The sequence below is a fragment of the Pseudochaenichthys georgianus genome, chromosome 23 (assembly GCF_902827115.2).
Source record: "Pseudochaenichthys georgianus chromosome 23, fPseGeo1.2, whole genome shotgun sequence".
NCBI lineage: Eukaryota > Metazoa > Chordata > Actinopteri > Perciformes > Channichthyidae > Pseudochaenichthys > Pseudochaenichthys georgianus.
Window position 1 is genome coordinate 3,171,864 of NC_047525.1, and position 14,801 is coordinate 3,186,664.

Genomic DNA, 14,801 nt, shown 5'->3' on the forward strand with positions numbered 1-14,801 from the left:
CTGGTCAATGTTCAGATTTGGGAACCGATTGGAAACATAGGACTCAATATTTTTGCTTCACATTGAGGGGAAGAGGCATTTTCCCATTGGTCCCAGTCCAGTTGGTTATTTTCACCATTCTCCCATATGTTACAAATGGCGTTATGGCCATGAACATATTAGCAGCATAGATCTCAGGGCGATGCTGTCCCTTAAAAAAGCTCCAATCCCCCATGTTTCCTATGCTGTATGTTGGGGACCCTTTGTTTAAAACTAATTGGCCATCGGAATGTGTGGAGTCACATTCCACAGCTCTCCCCCCCCCCCCCTCCTGTGATCCCCCGCACACAGAGAGAGACAGGGAGATCGCTTTTCTGTTGATATTGCAAGTTAGAAACGTAAAATGCATTTTGACAGACACTTGGGGGAAATATGCTGCATTTTGAATGTCCGATAGTCCACCATTTCCACCGGAAATATCAAACATTTAATAAAAGTGAAAAACAATTAACAAGACTTAACGTATTCATCATAATTAATTATATTTATTTCGTTTGGATGTAGGTGATCAAAATCACAACAAAAACGTAAAAACAGATTTTGAAAATGATTTTATTTTTCATAACACAAACATACACAACGAAACCATTTAAAAGCTGGAAATATATACATGGGATGTGACTATGATAATGTGAAAGTTTGATTGAGGTAGCATGGGATTTCATTCTGATAAGGCAAAAGTGTTATTATAAATATAATACAAATATATATATACACATTATGTACAAAAATCTGTTTTTTCTGTCTTTATCTGTGCCACACTTCAAAGCGGTTTCTGTCAACTACGACACAGAGGGCAACATCACAGATTCCTCCTCCTCCATGTCAAAAAACAAGCTTAAAGCTTGACTCACGTTCAGAGTTCTCTTCATCATAGTTGAGTCTTCAAAACTCTAAATCTATCTAACTATATCTAAATTCTCAATGTTTGTCTGTCACTTTACTTCAATCGCAGTCTCCCGCCGCCTCTCTTCGTCTCCCGCCGCCTCTCTTCGTCTCCCGCCGCCTGTCTTCGTATATCTTCGTCTCTCTCCATTTCCCGCCGTCTCTCTTCGGTTCCCGCCGTCCCCCTTCGTCTCGTTTCGTATCACTCCGTTTACCTGATTACCTCACCCCCTCCCTGGTAAATACATCCTGTTGAGCAGAATCTACAGTTTCCAGTATTTTCCGTTTCATAAAATGATAAAATACGGCGAAGATATTCAAATATGTGCTTCCATTATTCATACTTCTGAAATATATCTGTATTAACTTTATATCATCGTATGTCCGTGTTTATTGGGTATTTTTGCATGAAACAAAGACTGGCATATAGTTTCAAGCCAGTACTTTCGACATAAATACACATAAGTATTTTTACAACTTGTATTTAGACATACTCTGTTGTAATTATTGATGCATACATGTGTTCATCCATTCAATGTGGCATCTGCTATAATGGGGTTAATGTATGATATTACTTAATAATACAATACATTATAATATATGATATGATAATTACATTTTAGTTCATTCATTTCTTATTTCATAGTTTCTCATTATTATTATTATTTTTTATCGCTCATCTTATTTTTGATTTTATTAATCTGTGTGAATCTGTGCTGTCCTGTTTTTCACTCTCACCCTGTTGCTGTTTGAACTACTGAATTTCCCCACGGGATTAATAAAGGTCCATCTTATCTTATCTTAATGTATACGTTGATTTACTTCAATCTACTGTACAATATTACAAGAAATATACTGCATAAAGCAAACTATATACTTTATTTGATCTAAAATATTGATGTTTCTACAACACCCATTGTGTATTTTGTGAATGAAGCGCCATCTCATGGTTAAATCCTGTAATTGAACAAATGGGGAAATTTAGCAATTTGGCAACACCCCCAGCCACTAGCATCCGCTGGGCTTTTGACTGGGACACACCCATTTGAGTCTGATCTGGAGTGCTACATCTGTAGGGTCACACCCAGATTCCTTGCAGTCTCAGTCGGGGAAACAACAGAGGTGCCGATGTTGATTGTTAGGTCAAGAGTGGGACAATCTTTTCCAGACCCCTGTAGTTAATTGACAAGGGTCGGACTCCGACCCTCTCCAAGTAACCCTGTAGGTGCGGTCTTTGAGGTATGAGGTGATGAGGGAAAGTGCAGAGCCTGAAACTCCAAGTTCTTGGAGAGTGCGAAGGAGGATCTGATGATTCACCGTGTCGAATGAGCAGACAGGTCCAAAAGGATGATGACAGAGGAGAGGGAGGCTGCTTTAGCCGTGTGCAGTTCCTCAGTGACAGCAAGGAGGGCAGTTTCTGTGGAGTGACCTGCCTTGAAACCAGACTGGTTTATATTTATTTTATAAAGAGGGGACAATGCACATCAATCAACATGAGCACTTGGTTACCCCATTTATATGTGCCAGATTTAGCCATAGAAGTTAATTGTTCTATATCGCACAGGCTCCGCCCTCTACTGGACTCTATGGGTACTACTCTCATCAATGTTACGCGAGCGTTCACACACAAGTAGTATAAACGTAGCCGGCCAATCAAGGCGAGCCTACCTGAATGCGCGCGCAGCTCACAGTATACAGATGTAGCACTCCAGATAGGACTCCACCCAGCGGATTCCAACCAAAAACCCAGCGGATCCCAGTGGCTGGTAGATTAAAGCCCTCCCACTATTTCCTGAGAGGGCGTTGCCAAATTTCTCCATTTGTTCAATTTCAGGATTTAACCATGAGATGGCGCTTCATTCACAAATACACAAAGACAACTGGGTGTTGTAGACCTTAGTCTGTTTGCAATGTTTGCAGCTCTGCAGTTGTGTTTGCTGAATACTGTAGCATCTAATCACTTATTTGTTATGGTTTTCACAGGCTACTATAACGAAAAAACAATATTCTATATCAAATAAAGTATATCTAATCTTATTATCTTAATTGTAATTCAATAATATATAGTCTTTATATATTAAATAATCATAATAATAATGTAAATGTTTACACTTCTTCATTTTTTATGCTCATACTTTTACCTTTACAATAGTTTGCTTTAATATGCAGTATATTATTTGTAATATTGTTGTGGTGTTTTTACCCAGTACAGTAGATCGAAGTAAATCAACTCATACATTATCACGTATTATACAGTAATGTGTATTATTAAGTAATATCATACATTTACTTATATGTATTTTTACATAGGTAAATAATCTGAATACTTCTTCCACCTCTGATTTTGGACCCTGTCACTGTTTTAAAACTTTAATTAAATGTTTGATTTTTCCAGAGACCCTTTCAGACCACTGCTGGAGAACAGAGGGGAAGTTTTGTCACATTCCAATGGGCCATTACTTTTTGAAAGAGAGTCACAGCCAGCCGCGGCATTATGGGTGGGCCTACTGGGCCTAGGCCCACCCACTCTGGGACTGGGCCCACCCATTCATTGATCAAAAATGACTGGGCGAAAATATAGTTTCCAACATTTTTGATCAAAATTAACAATTAAATAATAAAATAAGAGCAAACATGTGTTTCCCTTTCAAAAATAATAAAATTAAAAGCAACATTAATTAACGTAATCAGCCTGAACTCATAGTCGAAGCGCGGGAGCAAACACATCATAGAACTTCTCGCGGCCGCGCGCAGACGAAGGAGGACAGTGGACTGGACAGACACAACAAATATACCGCGCTCACTAACGATGTCACAACAATCGATGTTCAGGTTTTTTTAAAAGAGTAAGAACAGAGTCGCCGCCGCCGGAACCACCACACTCATCATCCTCACAGCAGGTTATACAGCCAAAATTCATAAAGTAGCCTACCCTCAGACACTTTTCGGACAAAAGAAAAGGAGCTTCGCTGCCCACTGGTATGACAAGTACACATTCTTGGAGTATAGCATTAGCAAGGTGTGTTTTGTAAAATGTGCCGGCATTTTAGTGAGAGAGGCGGGGCCGGTGTAGGTACCATAGCTGCACGGCCTACCAGCTCCAAAGCACAGAAAGTATTTGCGTTTTGCCATCCAGGGGATAGCCTACGAGTACAACAGACTACCGTTCGGCTACTCCCTGTCCCCATGCACGTTCAGCAAATGTGTGACCACAGCGCTTCAGCCGCTTCGCGACCATGGCATGAGGGTTTTATTTTATCTCAACGACCTCATAGTCATGGCCAGGTCCAGGGAATGGGCAGATGTTCCACACAGCCCAATTGATCCTACACCTAACCAAGTTGGGATTTGCGGTCAATTGGAAGAAGAGCAGTCCCATACCTCACCAGCAGGTGGAGTATCTGGGGATGTTGCTCGATGCAGGCAGACTACGTGCCACCCTGTCAGAGAGCATGCCTGCTTCAGGCAGTTTGCAGGCTGCGACAGGGGGCAACTGTGACAGCTTTGACCTTTATGCAGACTCTGGGTCTCATGGCGGCTGCTCACCTCGTGGTACCGTGGGGGTTACTGCATATGCGTCGCCTGCAGAGGTGGTTTGCCGGCCAAATGCGGACCCAGGGCCATTTTTAATCGGTCCTCAGCTAATTGAAAAAGTATAATAAAATATGGCCCACAAATTAAACTTGTGCATGTCTTATATTGTACTTCTTAAACATATATGTGTTTATAAGCCCACATTCTAACAACAAATCGAAGTTGATAAGAAAAAAGCTCAATAACTTATTTACATAACATATATTTCCTCTTATTATAAGCAATCTGAAGCTTCTGTTTTAAGGAATGAGGTGCCAACTAAATAAATGAAACTTTGGGTTACGTATTGTAACCCTTGTTGTATTAGCACAGGCGGAGCCCTCTACTGGACTCTATGGGTACTACCTTACCCTGCGAGCATTTTCCCAGACTTCTATAGACGTAGCCGACCTTGGGCGGGCCTACCTGAATGCGCGCGCATCACACCGTATAAAAGGAGGCCTCGCCTCCTGACTATCATCCTACACCTCTCTTCAGCGAGGGGAATAGGACAGACAGTGCCCTGAGTAGAGGGCTCCGCCTGTGCTAATATAACAAGGGTTATAATACGTAACCCAACGTTATATCTGTCACAGGCTCCGCCCTCTACTGGACTCTATGGGTACAGTGGGTGGAGCCCCGATGTATACGCGCAATGTCGTACAACAAGCACTGTCGTACAACAAGCACTGTCGTACAACAACATTCCACCCTACTGCCCCTGACCGGCTTTTCTGGTCAGCAGCTGCTGCCCCACATTCTCCTTTAACCCGGTTGTAACCGAGGAGAGATCTGGGCTGTGGCTGACAGAGCACACCCTGCTGCGCTTACCTCGCAGAAAGTGTGCTCAAAAAACAGTGCCGGGGGACCCGGCACTTCTCAAAGCTGCGCCTTGAGAAGAAGCTCAAGAGGTTTGATGAGAAGCGAGGGGGTTGGGTGTCAGGGCGGAAGAAGAACCACAACATTGCTTCCATCAAGGATGAAGCCATTGTCTTGGTATGGACACTTTGTACTGTATGTTAAAGGAATGGTCCACTCATTAGATAATTAATCAAAACTTCAGTATTTAGTGAAACATTATGTTTAAACCATACCCTGAAGAAATCAGCGATATTCCCCGGTAAATAATGATTTTATAGCTCTTTTTGATCAAAACCTTTATATTCCGTCTGGCCGCTGCCATTTTTGCCATTTTCAGTAGTCACGTGATGGTCGTGACGTCATCCATGCGTTCACTTTGTCAACACACGGAAACATGGCTGAATATTTGAGTTCGGACTCGTCAGCAGAGGAAGAAGTTTTGATGTTTTATCAGTATGACAATACGACACCCTCTGTCCGTAGACCCTCACATCGTACAAGGAAAAACTTCCGAAGAAAACCCCCAGTTTAAAGGGAACATGGGAGAAACCTCAGGGAGAGCAACAGAGGAGGGATCCCTCTCCCAGGACGGACAGACGTGCAATAGATGCCGTGTGTAAATTGAAGAGATAATACATTTGCAACATAGGTAGTCCAGATGTTTGGAAATACATGTGTGTATAATAGGAAGATGATATAAGATACTATATGTATGCATGTAGTACCACCCTTGCTAGCGATTCCCTCTCTAGTTTAGCATACTCAGCTTCGTTGTCCCTGGCCATAGAATCACGATTTTATGGGGCCGGAAAAAACTGGGGGAAAATACACACTAGTCGGTACTACGCTATATGGAAAGGCCACCAAAAACTGTCCTGGCCTGGACGCTAAAGGACGTTAAAACGGGACTAGCCGCTGCAATGGAAATGCGCTATAACATACCTTATTCTTACTCCGAGCACTACTTCTGCTCCTCCGTCGCTTCACACTTGCAGAGGGCGATTTCTCAACTGGCCGAACTGGTGTCCTGGTCGGTGATGACACCAGAAAGACCGATGGTACTGCATCTCCATTAAGTAATGGTTGTGCCATAAATCCCATGTTATGTTTGATCATACTCTCAGAGTAGTCGTCCGGAAATTTGAAATGTTCGCTGCATACATGAGCCTGTGAATCTTTCGGTTTGGGCCGGCCACATTTCGCTAGCCACTGCCTCTGAATGTACTTCTTACGCTTACCTTTTGGCAACAGATGGAACTAAGCGTTCCGTGGATTGTTCCTATCAGAATTGTGGCAATATTTCGCAATACAGTGAGGCATATTTGAAGAGAGAAACTACAGTAAATAACATGGAGATCAACGTGTCCTCGAAAACCAAACGCATGGTTTACGTCACGTCCGGAAAATGGCGGCGCCCACAGTGTTGATGTTATTTCGGTATATAATCAGTTTAAAATCACTGATAATGTCATCGGATAAAAAAAAAAAGAAAGACTGGCAGAGACTGGTCTGTTTTATCGGATGATAATTATTTAAAAATGAGTGTCATGAGCATACCATTCCTTTAAGGCCCGGACACACCAAGCTGACACCAAAGAACTGACACTGTTTGCCAATATATTGGGCCAGGATAAAGTTGAATGTTTTTTATATACATTTATTTCTTAATGATGTTTGTATCTTATTAACCAATATACACTTTGATATCAACTTCAAATATAGATATTATTGCAAAGGTATTATTTAATATTCTCTTTTCTTTCAATTTTAAAACTACTCTTATCTTAACTTTCACAGACAAGGGACACTATTTTAATTTAACTTTCACATTTAAATAAACAGAGCACTTCCTTCACTTCCATGTTGTGTTCCATTCTTGTCACGGTTGAGTGAAGGAAGCAGGACCCAAATGCCGATAAACCTTTATTTCAAGGATAATGAAACAGACAAAACAGAACACTCACCGGTGAACACAGTCACCAACAAAAGACGAACGGACAAAGACAGACAGAAAAACCAGAACTTAAATACAAACAAGACACAGGTGAGGAGGGAGGAGAAAACACGGGGACACCAGGTGAACACAATCGGTTAAATTAGACACACCAGGGAAACTAACGACAGGGAACCACAGACAGATTTAAACAAGACAAAATGCAGACAGAAAACCAAAAATAGATCTAGACAAGACACCATAAAGACAGATCGTGACAGTACCCCCCCCCCCTCAAGGGACAGATCCCAGACGTCCCAAAAAAAGAACACAAAAGTCCAAAACCTCAAGCAGGGTGGGTGGAGGGGGTCCAGAGGAGGGACGTATCACTAGGCCACCAGGGTGGGTGGAGGGGGTCAGGAGGACGGGACTGAGCTGACCGCCCAGGAGCATAGCAGAGGACCAGGAAGGGATCTCGGGCGGACGGCCCGGGGGCAAGGCAGAGTCCATGGAGGGGCGAAGACCACAGCGGGCAAACTCAGGGGGCCGAGCATGAGAGCGAAGGCAGTGGCAGGAAGAGTCAGGGGGCCGAGCAGGAGGGCGAAGACCGTGGCACTCAGGGGGCCGGGCTCGAGGGCGAAGACCGCGGCTCTCAGGGGGCCTGGCTTGAAGGCGAAGACCGCGGCTCTCAGAGGGCCGGGCTCGAGAGCGAAGACCAGACAGCTCCGGAGGCCGAGCAGGAAGGCGCTGACGGGACAGCTCCGGAGGCCGGGCAGGAAGGCGCTGACGGGACAGCCCCGGAGGCCGGGCAGGACCCGGTGTCGGCCGGACAGGAACCAGAGCCGGTGGGACAGGCTTCAGCAGGATCCCCCACGGAAGAGGACCAGGAGTTGGCAGGACCCCCGGCGAGACAGGTAACGGCGTGACCTCCAATGGAACAAGACATGGGATTGGCAGGACTCTCAGCGGGTCCTCCAACGGAAAAGTACATAGGGCTGGCAGGACCCCCGGCAGAAGAGTCGGCGGCGGGACCCCCAACGGGACAGGACACAGGGTTGGCAGGACCCCCGGCAGGAGAGCAGTCGTCGGGACCTCCAACGGCACAGGACATAGGGTTGGCAGGACCCCCAGAAGAAGAGTAGTCGGCGGGGCCTCCAACGGCACAGGACACAGGGTTGGCAGGACCCCCGGCAGAAGAGTAATCGGCGGGGCCTCCAACGGGACAGGACACAGGGTTGGCAGGACCCCCGGCAGGAGAGCAGTCGTCGGGACCTCCAACGGCACAGGACATAGGGTTGGCAGGACCCCCAGAAGAAGAGTAGTCGGCGGGACCTCCAACGAGACAGGACAAAGGGTTGGTAGGACCCCCGGCAGGGGAGTAGTCGGCGGGGCCTCCAACGAGACAGGCCACAGGGTTGGCAGGACCCCCGGCAGGAGAGTAGTCGGCGGATCCTCCAACGGCACAGGACATAGGATTGGCAGGACCCCCGGCAGGAGAGTAGACGGCGGGACCTCCAACGAGACAGGACAAAGGGTTGGCAGGACCCCCGGCAGGAGAGTAGTCGGCGGGACCCCCAACTGGACAGGACAAGGAGCTGGCAGGGTCCCCAGCGGAATCTCCAACGGGACAGGAGTAGGGACTTGAGTGGGAACTCGAGAGGAAACTCGAGAGGTGACTGGAGAGGAGACTCGAGAGGGAACTTGAGAGGGAACTTGAGAGTGGACTCGAGAGGGAACTCGAGAGGGAACTCGAGAGGGAACTGGAGGAGTGACTTGAAAGGAGACTGGAGGGGGGACTCGAGAGGAGACTCGAGAGGGAACTGGAGAGGAAACTTGAGAGATGACTCGGGAGGGGACTTGAGAGGTGACTCGAGAGGTAGCTCGAGAGGGGACTCGAGAGGAGACTCGAGAGGGAACTGGAGAGAAGACTTGAGAGTGGACTCGAGAGGGAACTGGAGAGAAGACTTGAGAGTGGACTCGAGAGGAGACTCGAGAGGGAACTGGAGGGGTGACTTGAGAGAGTTGGTTCGCCAACAGAACACGGGGGGCTGGAGTCGGCCGGTATGCTGACTGGACTCGGGGAGCTGGCGTCGGCTGGAAAGCCAGCAGGAGACGAGGTGCTGGAGTCGGCCGGTATGCTGACAGGACTCGGGGAGCTGGCGTCGGCTGGAGAGCCAGCAGGAGACGAGGTGCTGGAGTCGGCCGGTACGCCGACAGGACACGGGGAGCTGGCGTCGGCCGGAGACGAGGGGCTGGAGTCGAAACCATGGCTGTTGGGGCCAGGACTGAGGCTGGAACCATGGCTGCAGGGGCCAGAACTGGGGCTGGAATCATGGCTGCTGGGGCCGGCACTGGAGCTGGAACCATGGCTGTGTCGGCCAGTTCTGTTGCCGGAACCATGGCTTCTGGGACCTGTACTGGAGCCCGAACCATGGCTGCTGGGGCTGGAACCAGGGCTGGAACCATGGTTGCTGGGGCCAGGACTGGGGCTGGAACCATGGCTCTTGGGGCTCGGGTATGCTAGCTTGGCCTTGCGACTCCTCTTAGCAGCCGCCTGAATACTCCGTGGACCTCCATAAGCCAGACGAGTTCCAGAATACGACTCCTGGACAGGAGCAGGAACTGGGGCAGAAGCATGGGTTGACTCCAGACGGAACACACCGAGACGTTTGTAGTCAGCAGGCTGGAAATTACACACCCAGAGGAAGTTCAAAATCCAGCCAGGTAAGAATTTCACCAAGTCTGGTTTCTCCATAGCCAACCGGTGCGCCTCTACCAGAGCGGCCTCCTTCTGCAGAACACTGGACGCTCCCTTCCACCAATCATAGCAGCAAGCCCCTTCCTTACAGAGCCCCTCCTCCAACACACACGAACGTGCACATGACCAATGAGGGCACGAGGTAAGTTTGTGCACAGATGGAAGGCTGACAGGCAGGTAGGCCAACCAGCAGATGATTGGTCGTGCTTTTTACAGTACTACTACGGCTTCCACAGATGACATTTCTTTATGGATTTGTTGTCAAAGCACTGAAGATATTCAATGCTATCTGGATGTTAAGAGCATTCCATGGAATATAACAAAAAGTGTATCTCGAGCCGGTTTCTCAAACTTACCTACCCCACCTTTAATTCATTGTATGTTACTACTCTATATTACTCTTACGACTGCAGCCACAACATACGGGAACGTTTTACATCGCAGCACGCAATTTCAATTTCAACAGTGTCAAGCTATGCTTGGATTGTGTTACATTTTTAATTATGCAATACTCATTGTAAGTGTTAACTGTTAATTGTTGAGTGGTCACACATTTGTATCTTATTGTACTTTAACTTTAAGATGATCAGGGTTTGAACTGGGACTTTTGTATTTTGTGTTTGTCTATAAAATATTTTCTGCTTCGACTGTGTAACCCTTCCTGGTAAATACATGATTCTGCAAAAGCTTAACTCAGCATCGAGGTTTATGAATGGCATACAACTAGATGCTGTCATCAGTAATGTTATAGTTGTAGTTATATTGTTGTTGTTACAGCTTGAGAAACTCCATGCCATTGGCTTTAAACCAGTGCTGCTTCTTGGCAAGGAGACCAGGAAGAAGGACGTCAAATGTGAAATCCTAACCCCTCGCTGCACACTGACCGCCTATTCCCAGGATTACCTTGACAAGATAGGCACTTATGAGTACCTTTGTGAAGGTGAGATGCTTGCACTATATCTTCACAGTTCACAGTATTGTGTACACAAAATGTTTGTATCAATGGAGAGCTTAACATTTCTTTATAACCAACACAGTTATATGGAATGAGTTTGGATCAACTCATTAAAGTCAGTTAAGTTAACAACAACTTACAGCGACTGTTTTCAATCCATCCAAATCTTGGGGACAACAACTTGATCCAGTATTTATCCTGTGATTCAGCCAGAAAGCAGTCATTCGAGCCATTTATTTGGGTTTGGCAAACTATATTTTTCTGAGACAACTAACACACATCCTTTCTACCTGTTAACTGTCACTATCTTTAGCTGCAAAGTATTACAAAAGTTGAAAGTAATTGCAAAATATTTAGGGATATGGACAACGTTTGACTGTTTATTATTTTAGCAAACTACATACAATAAATACATTTGTAAACACTGAGTATGTAGCCTAATGAGACATAGCTTACTCTGCAGAGGGGACTTGTGGACATTGAACTGTTATTTATCAGGAAATAGGTAGGCAAGTTTACTTGAATTTGAAAAACCATTTTGGGGTATTGTGCTACCACTCATTCATTTATTGTATACAAATTGAAAGTTGTTAATGTCAAGGTAGTTAGGTTTGATGACTGAAATGTATGTCGAGGCTTGAGCCATCCCTTAAGCAATTTCCTTTTAGCAAACAGTTCCTAAACTGTTTCCTTTATCAACGCCCAAAAGGGAGAAATATTTTGAGGTTAATGGTAAGAGCACAATACATGAAGACGATCCCAGTTGACCACATATTCAGTTTGGCAGTTCTGTATTGAGGTCATGTTCCTCGGGTTGTAAACAAAATCAGTTATCCAGTGCATCCAGAGGTCCCTTTACATTACATTTAGCAGATGTTTTTATCCAAAACGACTTGCTACTTATTTGATTGCACGTTTGCATCAGTCACATACATTCTGAACAAAATGTGTGGATGTAAATAATGTAAGGGAACATACATGCACACGTCTATATGTTGTCTACCGACAAATTGACATGGAATGTAGACACAAATCGGAAGAATAATATCGCAAAAACAAAACCATAAATGGTTGACTGGATAAATACCACTATTACTCTGCTATTAACTTTGACTGCACACAGTCCTATGACATGACAGTATATTTTTGACCCTGTCTGGAAACATACCTTAAGCACGCAGTATTTCTTATTTCTAGATATATGAATTAACCTCTTTGTCTTAAGCAAGTCAAGACCAACATTTGTTTAACTTGCACAGGTTGGACACAGGACTCCACTGGCCAGGGGGAGAGTCACGCTGAACCTCACACCCTGTGACCCATCTGAACCAGAAAACAACTGGCAAGAGGCAGGGACCACAGAGAGCCAGGTTCCAGAGACAAGCACCGTGCAGGTGGAGGTGCTGAATACCCCCCCCCGTGAAGCAGTGCACCATCATAGAGGTGGGGCAGGAGGAGCAGCCCCAGCGGGATGATGTGAGACGGGCTACCACCAAGGAGGGGCCAGGTAATAAAATAGATAGATCGAATGGGAGGGATGAAACCCTCTTTAATGGTCACACATGCAGAGCACATGCAGAGCACACAGTGACATTTGTTCTCTGAGATTTGCAGCTTTTACATTTATCAAAGTCAAGAGTGTTTTCCGATATTTTCCTAAAAAGTTATTGTTGGTAACTTCTTGACAAGTCATGCTTCTACAATATCTCAAAACACCTAATTGCACTTCTTGCATTTTTGGGAATAATGATTGTTCCAATAGGTAAATAATAATAACAACAATAGCTTAATCTAAATAACAATTTCACCTACAACTTCACAAATATGAAAGGAAAATGGGATACTTGGGTATGTGTATATCCTTAGGTACTCGGATATAAATAAATATTAAATGTTTAGAAAAATACAGTCCTTCATTCCTGAGCAGACATGTGGTTACTATGGTTATACCTTTTTCATACACAATGCAAAGCAACAGCAGGCTTACTATACATTTGATTAATCACACAATAAAACCCCTATGTCACTTTGTTTGCACACAGAAAGGGTCTCACATCGTAGCGCTGGGCAGTCGGTCGATTACATCAACATGATTTGGCTCATGTCCATATATCGTACGAGAGGTTGATATCATTAATATTGTGGTCTACCTAAAGCAATCCCTGACCATAGGGGTAAACTTCAACGTCATGCAGCATATTTAAACTTTATACTCAAGAACTGCATTTCAATATGACACTGTCCCATAATGAACATACGGGGAATACACTTAGGTTTTTGAATCAAAGTTAAATTCATTTAACATTACAGGACAACATGTTAATATTTATCAAACTATTCCTTACACATAATGTATGGAGTCAATTATATAGGCAAGAAAAAACAAAACACCTGGACTTCATAGATCACCCTCAATTACATCGCAATAACAAAAAGATATCTGAACCTAACATCTATTGCATCATGTGATGCTGCATCTGTTGGATGTATTTTGAGACTTGAGTTGAAGCTTAACTTGGTACACTGTATGTATATAATAATATTTCTTCTTCAACCCACAGCTGTCAGGACAGGGTCCGTGAGGGACACAGCACTTGGTCCTAGAGGCAAAAAGAAAAAGTCAGGTATGTTAACAGTATTAAGTATTTTGACTGATTATAAACATTTGCATGAGTCAAATTGATTGGTATTCTAATAAATCTATCGACATGTACTTTAGCAAAGTGCATGTTCACGCAGTGATTGATGCTTCTTCAGTGAGTTAGCAATGCTATATTGTGACTAATAACTATAACTGATACATTATCCAAAAATCCAAAGGGCTTTAATTGTCTGTATTCTCTTTGGTCATCTCAGGCTCAGCAGTGGTATGGCCGTTCAAACAAGCATCCCATGTTAGGACTGAGAGCAGCTTGGTTCCATTTCAATGATGTATACAGTCACTTCTGACCAGTGTTAATAGTGTGGTCACTTTTCATCGGGCAAGTCTGGTTGCTACTTAAGTGTTCATAGTTGTATTTATTTTATTTCTAATATGACTAATACTGTATGTGGAACCTGCTTTGATGTTCACAGATTGCTCCTACCACACTCGCCTAGAAACTTTCCCCATCAGGAGTGTAATAAAAGAAAGAATAAGAAAGGTTAGACAGGAATACAAGTAATGCATAGGGTGTGCTTTATGATGATGATGTGCTTTATAATTATTATTAATTAGAGATTTGTTTTCTTCTCTTGATAGGGAAAAGCAGAAATGTTGGTAGAGTGGGAGCCCTGTCCAGTATGGTATATATCTTCCAGTTACTTGGCTTCATGTCATCTGATGTAGTCCCATGTTGGAGAACAAACACATGATATTTAACAAATGCAAAACATCCAGATCTACCACCAGTCCTCTTATTTTCATTTCATTTCATTTCAAACCTTTATTTATCCAGATTGGTCCCATTGAGATCATAGATCTCTTTTTCAAGGGAGACCTTATATATTTCACTGCTGTTATTCTGAAGCAGCTGAAGTAGTGTAGGAACAAATTATTGTTTAACTTCATTGTTTTTATTGTTTTAATTTCTATGTTCACTTTTTCTAAATGGTGGTGGTCGTTAATAAATGGAAAATGAAACATTTACTTATATAAATTGAGTTATAAGATGTTTGCTTCTCACATGGTTTATGCTTTTCGGAAAGACAAAACCAGGAACTGTAACTAACATTATTCCATTCTGTTTTCAGTGGAAGGAGTGGGCAGCCGAAGAATTCTCCAGGATAATGCATAAAAATAAAATCTGTTATTTGAA

General features: G+C 44.2%; 1 pseudogene; it reads left to right on the plus strand.

Annotated features, from left to right (window-relative positions):
• The window catches only part of LOC117439365 (dynein axonemal heavy chain 9-like), a 58,781-nt pseudogene extending 43,980 nt beyond the window's left edge, over nt 1–14,801 (plus strand).